Raw genomic sequence first — 9348 nt, forward strand, 5'->3', positions numbered from 1 at the left:
GGTGATTGGTCCATGTTTCTGAATGCCAAAGACTCCTACTTTGTGACAAATCTGTGATGCATCAAAGATGCTGTGGAAAAATGTATTGTGGGAAATGGGGAGAAGTCTTAAAAATTCATGCAACCATCTTCTCGGGGTTCCTACTCTTGGTGTGTTTGAACCTTGTTGCAACAAATAAAGATCAGGTCAACTGACCTCCGTTTGCTTCTTTAACTTGGCTGGATTCTCCTTCTTTTGCTGACCGGAGGGACCCCCGGGGAGTGGCACCCTTACGAACTGGGCAGCGGAGTAAATCCGCACCCCGGGATATTTTCCTTCTCAACTCTGTCCCACCTGAGCCTCACCCCCTTACCTAAAAGCCAGACACAGCACAATGTGACAGGATTGTGACTCCTGCCCTCAGCAAACAAAATAGGACCTCCTCCCGAGCAAAGCAACCCCGGGATGCTGAGGTCCCCCAGTCCTTGAAATGAAAAGGGGGGGGGGGGCTCGGGACACCTTCAGGAACAGGCGGGGAGGGGGCTGCCCAGGCGCCAGAAGCGCCTTCTCAGTTATTCCTCCCCACCCCCTCCTCCTGCCTCTCCTCCTTTCCTACAGCTTCTTCACTTGTGGGGAAGCTGTGGTCCTTGCACAGGGGCCCCTTGGGCCTGATCCTGCAGGGCTTACCTGGCATTCCTCCAGATGCAGGTGCGCCCTCTTTTCTCCTTCAAGGTGAACAGGGTTTCCCAAATTTGGGTCTCCAGCTGTTTTCGGACTACAGCTGCCATCACCCCTAGCTAGCAAGACCAGTGGTCGGGGATGATGGTGGAAAAGATCGTAAAATAGCTCCTTCTCCTTACGGGATGCACGAGGAGCCCGTCTAGGAAACAGTCGGTCTCCCAAAAGTCAGAGAAACTAACAGAGACCAACCAAAGTAACGCTGGATCAAAGCGGCTGCTATGCCTGATCTTTTATTAAGGTAAGAAAGGTAAAGGACCCCTGGACGGTTAAGTCCAGTCAAAGGTGACTCTGGGGTTTCGGCGCTCATCTCGCTTTCAGGCTGAGGGAGCCGGCGTTTGTCCACAGACAGCTTTCCAGGTCATGTGGCCAGCAGGACTAAACCTCTTCTGGTGCATGACAGAAACCTTCCCACCACCTATTTATCTACTTGCACTGGTGTGCTTTCAGACTGCTAAGTTGGCAAGAGCTGGGACAGAGCAAGGGGAGCTCACCCCGTTGCGGGGATTCAAACTGCCAACCTTCCAATCAGCAAGACCATGAGGCACTGTGGTTGAGACCACAGCGCCACCCACATCCCCCCTGATCTTTTATTAATAGACCTTCTGCAGCAGGGTCTGAAGCCACTCACGGAGGAGGAAGGGGGGAACTCTGAACAAAAGAAAGACCATACTTTTATAAATTTCAAAAAAGGTTGTCCACCCCACCTTTTCCTGCCTTTGTAGATCTGTCATGGAGGACGTCAGGAAGGAGGTGCCGCAGGGTGAGGTTACAGGTGAGGATCGTTTGTGAAGTGGATGGTGATAGTGACATTATTCATGTGTTTGCAAAGTACCTGGTGCTGGGGTCTGGGCTGCACCCATTCTGTTAATGGCTGTCCCTTTTGTGATGCTGCAGGAATGGACAGAGGAAACAGCATTGGAAGCAACAAGCAGTGCATGTATGGGCGTTCACAGTTCCCACTGTTGTGCTAAGATGTGTGGAATGTGATCCATCAGAAGCAGTACAAGTCAATCTGAGACAGACTGAATTGTATAATAGTGAGAGGCTCACATGAGCCTGCAACCAGCTATCTGCTGTGCATGTAAATGGGGGAATGCGCTCTGCTTCATAAAGGAAATTGCTGCCGCAAGTTTGGAAGGATATTAACAAACAATATATCCTCTCCTGCCACCCTGAACATTCCCACAAGATGCTCCCATCTTTGTGTCAGATTGGAACTCTTACTGAGAGAAGTCAGTCTTTATTTGTGAATGGCTGTTACTTTGTTTGAAGAATGGTTTATTCAATAAAAGTGTCTTAGTCATGAATGGGTGTTTTTTTATATACTGTAGACCCAGTAGACGGCAGTGTGGAGTTGTCTATACTGGGTCTGTCATGACAGCAACAGTTACACTTTGTTCCATGTATTTTGTACAAAGTTTTACAAAGTCTGTTTCAGTAGCACATTCAATGCACTACACAGTACGTTTGTGGTATCAACATGACCACGTTAGAGGCAAGGCTTTACACTTTTGGGACTATAATGTATACATTTTCTTAATAACAATCACAGAAACATAACAGAGAATCCGCCTCCTTTTCCATAGACAGTACATCAATGGGAATTCTAGTCAGGCTTTCGAGGTGGCTCTGGCAAGTGAGCCCAGCTGCATGTGACAAGGGTGGGGAGGAATTCCTTCCTGTCAATCAGCTTTGAGTATAGGGGTGAGTCACCCTATTCCTCTGGCAGGAGTGATAGTGGGGCTTCCTCGCCCGCTTCCATTCAGCTCTGCCATCCCCAAATGGCAAGTCTCCTTCAGCCCTTGTGGGAGGGGACAGGCTGGAAGCTGAAGGGCTTCCCTTGGAGTAGACTTTGCTTCACTGTCTGTTGACCTCAATCTCTGTATTTTTAATGTTCTGTTGGGTACCTGCAGCTCCTCATTCTCCCTCTTGCAATAAGGCTTGGGGGACTATCTCCCAATAAATTACATTATTTTAAGTTTTCTTCAGAATGTGCAGGGGGCAGGGATGAAGTTCTGGTGAAGAAGCAGTGTTTGGAGATCATGCGGTGGTGGGGGTGAGAGAGTTTGGTGCAAAAACCAGTCACACACAGATGGACCCGTCTTGCATGCTTGAGTAGAGCAACTCCAGGGCACGAGCCAAGTATCAGCAGGGTAGGGGCCACGTGTAGAGCAATTCCCACGCTGAGGACAAAAACACACATAGAGGCAGCAGGACTTCTTCAGTAATAGTTTACTGAGCTTTCAAAGCATACAGTTCTCACTGGGTCCCCAGTGAGGCACAAAACTTTGCTCCTGAGAGCAAATCCAGTTTCAGCAGAAAAAAAATACAGCACACAGGATAGTCAGGCACACAATCCGGCAGAAGGGAGCAAGGGAGGAAAGAGGCTGGAAGGACACAGGGCAATGGATGTGTGTGTTTCGATTCCTGTCGTCTGGGAGAGAAGTCAGCAACTCAGCATCTGCAGGGACTTCACGAAGCAAAGCTTTCTGCCGGCTGCTTCCAGGCACATCCCAAAATACACACTGCGATTCGCAGTGTATTGACATATCAATTGTTTTTCAAAGGTTATCGGGATATGGTCTAGAAACCAGCATTGGATAAGATATCAATATATCGCCCAGCCCTAATCCTCACCCACCACCAGCAATCCATATTCACCCTCTCCCCTTCTCTATCAAAAGGTAAGCTAAAGGTAAAGGGACCCCTGACCATTAGGTCCAGTCGTGACCAACTCTGGGGTTGCGGCGCTCATCTCGCTTTGCTGGCTGAGGGAGCCGGCGTACAGCTTCGGGGTCATGTGGCCAGCATGACTAAGCCCCTTCTGGTGAACCAGAACAGCACACGGAAACACCGTTTACCTTCCCACCTGAGTGGTACCTATTTATCTACTTGCACTTTGACATGCTTTTGAACTGCTAGGTTAGCAGGAGCAAGGACCGAGTAATCAGAGATCACCCTGTCACGGGGATTCAAACCACGGGCCTATGTTTTAACCCACAGTGCCACCCGCGTCCCTGTCAAAAGGTACTTTATATCTAAAATTATTCTCACTATTGTGAGACATTACCTTCATTTAAAGAAATACAGCACACAGGTACACGTACCAGCAGAAGGGAGCAAGGGAGGCAAGAGGCTGGAACGACACAGGGCAATGTGTTTTGTCAGGGAATGGTCTGAAGCCGAATATTGGGGAATCCATTCTCAAGGAGATCAGCTTTCCTCAGAAGAAGAGATGGAGGGGGAGAAACGGCCCCCCTCGTTTCCAGTGGTCTCAGAAGCAGGGAGAGACACAGACACAGAGCAGATTAGACAGGAGTTACCCAGTTCAAGATAATGGCAACACTCAGCTGGGCCCTGAAGCCGGATCTCCTCTGAGTTCATTGCTGTGAAGAAGAGGGGGACTCTGAGAGGAACATGTCCCGCACTCCATACATCTAAATGGGTTCTCCCGTCTGAGACTCCCTTGATGTTTCTTAAACACTCCATTATAACTAAAGCACTTTCTGTAATCCTTCCATTTAAACTGCTTCTCCGCTTTGAGTTTGTTGATGGTTTGTCGGGTTTCAACTCTTAAAGTTCTTCTTGTCCATGAGTCTGTTGATCATAGACTCACAGAGCTGGAATAGACCACAAGGGCCATCGAGTCCAACCCCCTGCCAAGCAGGAAAATGTAGGACCTCCCCTAGGACTGAACCTTTATTTCCTTTCCTGAAATTTGTATGGTTTGTCTCTTGGGTGCGTTTGTTGGCGTAAATTAAAGGGTTACACTCTGACTGAAGCTCCTTCCACACGCCATAGATTAAAATGGTTTATCCCATGTGTGTCTGCTGATGTTTCCTAAGATTTCCACTTTGACTGAAGCTCTTCCCACACTCCAGGCATTCAAATGGTTGCTCCCCTGTGTGAGTCCATTGATGTCTTCTAAGGCTTCCATTATGAAGAAAGCTCTTTCCACACTCCATACATTTAAATGGTTTCTCCCCTGTGTGAGTCCGTAGATGAATACTGAGGTGTCCACTCTGACTGAAGCTCTTTCCGCACTCCATACATTTAAATGGTTTCTCCCCTGTGTGAGTCCGTTGATGTGTTCTAAGGGATGCGTTGAAATTAAAGCTCTTTCCACACTCCATGCATTCATATGGTTTTTCACCTGTATGAGTCCGCTGGTGTAATTTAAGGTCTCCATTCTTACTGAAGCTCTTTCCACACTCCATACATTTATATGGTTTCTCCCCTGTGTGAGTCCGTTGATGTATATTGAGGTGTCCACTCTGACTGAAGCTCTTTCCACACTCCATACATTTAAATGGTTTCTCCCCTGTGTGAGTCCGTTGATGTGTTCTAAGGGATGCATTGTAATTAAAGCTCTTTCCACACTCCATGCATTCATATGGTTTTTCACCTGTATGAGTCCTCTGGTGTAATTTAAGGTTTCCATTTAAACTGAAGCTCTTTCCACACTCCATACATTTATATGGTTTCTCCCCTGTGTGAGTCCGTTGATGTATATTGAGGTGTCCACTCTGACTGAAGATCTTTCCACATTCCAGGCATTCAAATGGTTTCTCCGCTGTGTGAGTCCGTTGATGATTTCTAAAGCTTCCATTATGATGAAAGCTCTTACCGCACTCCATACATTTAAATGGTTTCTCACCTGTGTGAGTCCGTAGGTGAATACTGAGGAGTCCACTCTGACTGAAGCTCTTTCCGCACTCCATACATTTAAATGGTTTCTCCCCTGTGTGAGTCCGTTGATGTGTTCTAAGGCTTCCATTCTCACTGAAGCACTTTCCACACTCCATGCATTCATATCGTTTTTCACCTGTATGAGTCCGCTGGTGTAATTTAAGGTATCCACTCTGACTGAAGCTCTTTTCGCACTCCATACATTTATATCGTTTCTCCCCTGTGTGAGTCCGTTGATGTGTTCTAAGGGATGAATTGGAATTAAAGCTCTTTCCACACTCCATGCATTCATATGGTTTTTCACCTGTATGAGTCCGCTGGTGTAATTTAAGGTGTTCACTCTGACTGAAGCTCTTTCCACACTCTATGCATTTAAAAGGTTTTTCACCCGTGTGAGTCCGTTGATGTCTTCTAAGGACGCCATTCTTACTGAAGCTCTTTCCGCACTCCATACATTTAAATGGTTTTTCCGCTGTGTGAGTCCATTGATGTGCTCTAAGCCTTCCATTATCAGTAAAGCTCTTTCCGCACTGCATACATTTATATGGTCTTCCCCCTGTGTGAGTCCGTTGATGTGTTTTAAGCCTTCCATTTTTACTAAAGCTCTTTCCGCACTCCATACATTTATATGGTTTCTCCCCTGTGTGAGTCCATTGATGACATCTAAGGTCTCCATTCTGACTGAAGCTCTTTCCGCACTCCGTACATTTATATGGTTTCTCCCCTGTGTGAGTATGAAGATGAATATTGAAGTGTCCACTCTGACTGAAGCTCTTTCCGCACTCCATACATTTATATGGTTTCTCCCCTGTGTGGGTCCGTTGATGTATTCTAAGGTCTCCATTCTTACTGAAGCTCTTTCCACACTCCATACATTTACATGGTTTCTCCCCTGTGTGAGTTTGTAGATGAATATTGAAGTGTCCACTCTGACTGAAGCTCTTTCCACACTCTATGCATTTAAAAGGTTTTTCACCCGTGTGAGTCCGTTTGTGCTTTTTAAGCTCTCCACTCTGACGGAAGCTCTTTCCGCACTCCATACATTTATATGGTTTCTCCCCTGTGTGAGTCCGTTTGTGCTGTTTAAGGTGTCCACTCTGACGGAAGCTCTTTCCGCACGCCATACATTTATATGGTTTCTCCCCTGAGTGAGTCCGTTGATGTATTCTAAGTTTTCCATTTTCACTAAAGCTTTTTCCGCACTCCATACATTTAAAAGGTTTTTCACCCGTGTGAGTCCGTTTATGTGTTCTAAGGCTTCCATTGAAACTGAAGCTCTTTCCACACTCCATACATTTAAATGGTTTTTCCTGTTGGAGGTCGTTGATGTGAGCTATGTATGCTCATTCAGTGAAGCATATCCCACATTTGACACATTTTAATTTCTCTTCCTAATTAAACTGAAGGTGCCCGATCCCCTGAAGTTGTGACTGTCTTCTCCTTCACCTTCTTCAGAGTGGGAGGAAAGGAAATCCTGTTTGGGTTTCAAGGAAGAGAACAAAGGAAAAGAGAGCACATCAGATGCCATTAGCACCACCTCATATTTCAACATATCCTACATTTCCCCGCATCCTACCCTTGTTCCAAATTTTTAGGAAATGAAAATGCAATGTCATCAAATGATAGTAATGCATCAGCAACCTTTCATAATCCTCAATCAGCAGCATGATATTGGAATGCAGACTTTTCAAACCAATTGTTTCCTCACCAGGAAAGGCAGCTGCTCTCTTTCCATGAAAAGGCCCTCTCTTTCTCTGGTCCATCGTTCCTTTGGACATTTCCCATCCTCTGCAACATAATCCTCCATCCACCTCTGTCTCTTAATGAATCACCTGCACAGTCCCATTGGCCTCAGGAGGTCCATATGGACTATTATGTGAGACCTAGGTCTATGCCTTTTCCAGGGACTGTGGTCTGGGTTAGTCAGAGAACTAGTGACAAGTCTTGGTGCTTCGGGTCAGCTGAATGGGTGCTCAGGGAAGCTCCTGTTCTTGGAGATGGACCTCCGTCTAGATGCCTTGCATTGCATGGAAAGAGAAGGAGAAGCAGACGGAAAGCAGCTGACGCATGGGAATCCCAGAGGGAGAAACCCACCCCCATTGCTCCTTATAATAATGAGGTGCAGCCTGATCTTTTCCTGTCTCCTGAATCAGGACTATCCTAAAATGACACTTACAAATCTGAATACTAAAGGCAAATAGATAACTGTACTTAATGGAAACTTCATCCTTGAATATGTAGTACTGATTCATTAACAGCCTGAAGTTATGTTATTTCTTGAGAAATAAATTTATTCCTGATCTGTCTTAAATATCATAATTATAGGATGGCTTGGGGTGTTAGGGGAGCGGTAGTACCTTTGGTGGGCGACATGTAGTCCACCTTGTGGGGTAATTTTTCCACCATTGGTCCCCACCCTGCACTCAGCTCTCACCTGTGGCTTCCAGAAGCTGTCAGCATGCAACAGAGGCAGCGATCCAAGCAACGGTTTCAACGGGCTGGCTAAACCGGGTAAGGATATCTGCTGGGTCTCAAATTCTTGGTGGGTTGGGGAATTCTGCTGCAGGTGAAGACAGACCCTGGTGGATGGAGAGGAGGAGAACAACAGTGAATCCCACAGTCAAAAAGGCAGATTCCGCCCATGCTGCAGAGGAAAGTGAAGGGCTGATGTGATTGTCAGCCGGGGAAGGAAGCCCATCGAGAAGGAAAACTCTGATCCTAAACCTTCACTGTCTTGTGAGTTATCTTCAGGAGAAGAGAAGGCTATGGGGGGAAACCTACACAAATCCAGAATGGACTCTCTAAGACGGTTGGATGGTGTCCTGCACACCTCCTTCCAGCATCTCCGATGGCCCCTTGAAAGCTAATGAAAGTCTTGGGCCTGGAGCTTTCGGAGGGGCAGGACCAGGAAAGCTTCTGCCACCATGATCCTTCCAATTCGGATTCAGGCCTCATCATGGGACGGAAACTGCCCTGGTTGCGCTGCTTGATGATCTCCGATGGGCTAGAGACCAAGGGGAAAAAAGCTCTTTCCTGGTTCTGCTGGATCTCTCAGCGGCTTTGGAGATCTTTGGCCATGGTGTCCTACTGGACCCTCTAGGGGAGCTAGGGGCACAGCTGTGCAGTGGTTCCCCTCCTTCCTCCTGGGCCATGTCCAGAAAGTGGTGTTGGGGGATGAGTGTTCAGACCCCTGGGCTCTCACTTGTGGGGTTCCTGAGGGCTCCGTCCTCTCCCCCATGCTTTTTAATATCTATACAAAGTCACTGGGAGAGATCATCAGGGGGTTTGGGCTGCGTGTTCCCCAGTATGTGGATGATAGCCAGCTCTTCCTCTCTTTTAAATTGGAACCAGTGAAGGTCCTGTGTGAGTTTCTGGAGGCAGTTGAAGGATGGATGGCGGTTATCAGACTGAGGTTGAATCTTGACAAGACAGAAATACTGTCCCAGGGGGAAAGGGGGCAGGCAGATGTGGAAGACTCCCTAGACCTGATGGAGGTAACTGTGCCCCAAAAGGACCAGGTGCACAACCTGGGGGTCATTTTGGACTCACAGCTGTCCATGGAGGCGCAGGTCAATTTTGTGTCCAGGGCAGTTGTCTGCCAGCTCCATCTGGTATGCTGGTTGAGACCCTACATGCCTGGAGACTGTCTCCCCAGAATGGTGCATGCTCTGGTGATCTCCCGCTTGGACTGCCATGTGATACATGGGGCGATCTTTGAAGGTGACTCGTAAACTGCAACTAATCCAGAATGTGGCAGCTAGACAACAGAATGGGAGCAGCTACTGAGACAACATAACACCAGTCTGAAAGGATCTTCATTGACTCCCAGTACATTTCTGAGGACAATTCACATTGTTGGTGCTCACCTTTAAATTGCTGTGGTTGCATTTTTCAGGCATAGATTCCTGTTATGCCTTCTGTCACAAATTTATTTGCTGA

General features: G+C 47.2%; 1 protein-coding gene across 1 annotated transcript in view; it reads right to left on the bottom strand.

Moving 5' to 3' along the window:
• The window catches only part of LOC310686799 (uncharacterized protein), an 87008-nt gene that overhangs the window by 24478 nt on the left and 53182 nt on the right, over positions 1-9348 (bottom strand). The window lies entirely within an intron of this gene.

This window comes from Podarcis liolepis (assembly GCF_965112155.1).
Source record: "Podarcis liolepis genome assembly, chromosome: 10".
In the NCBI taxonomy this organism is placed as follows: domain Eukaryota; kingdom Metazoa; phylum Chordata; class Lepidosauria; order Squamata; family Lacertidae; genus Podarcis; species Podarcis liolepis.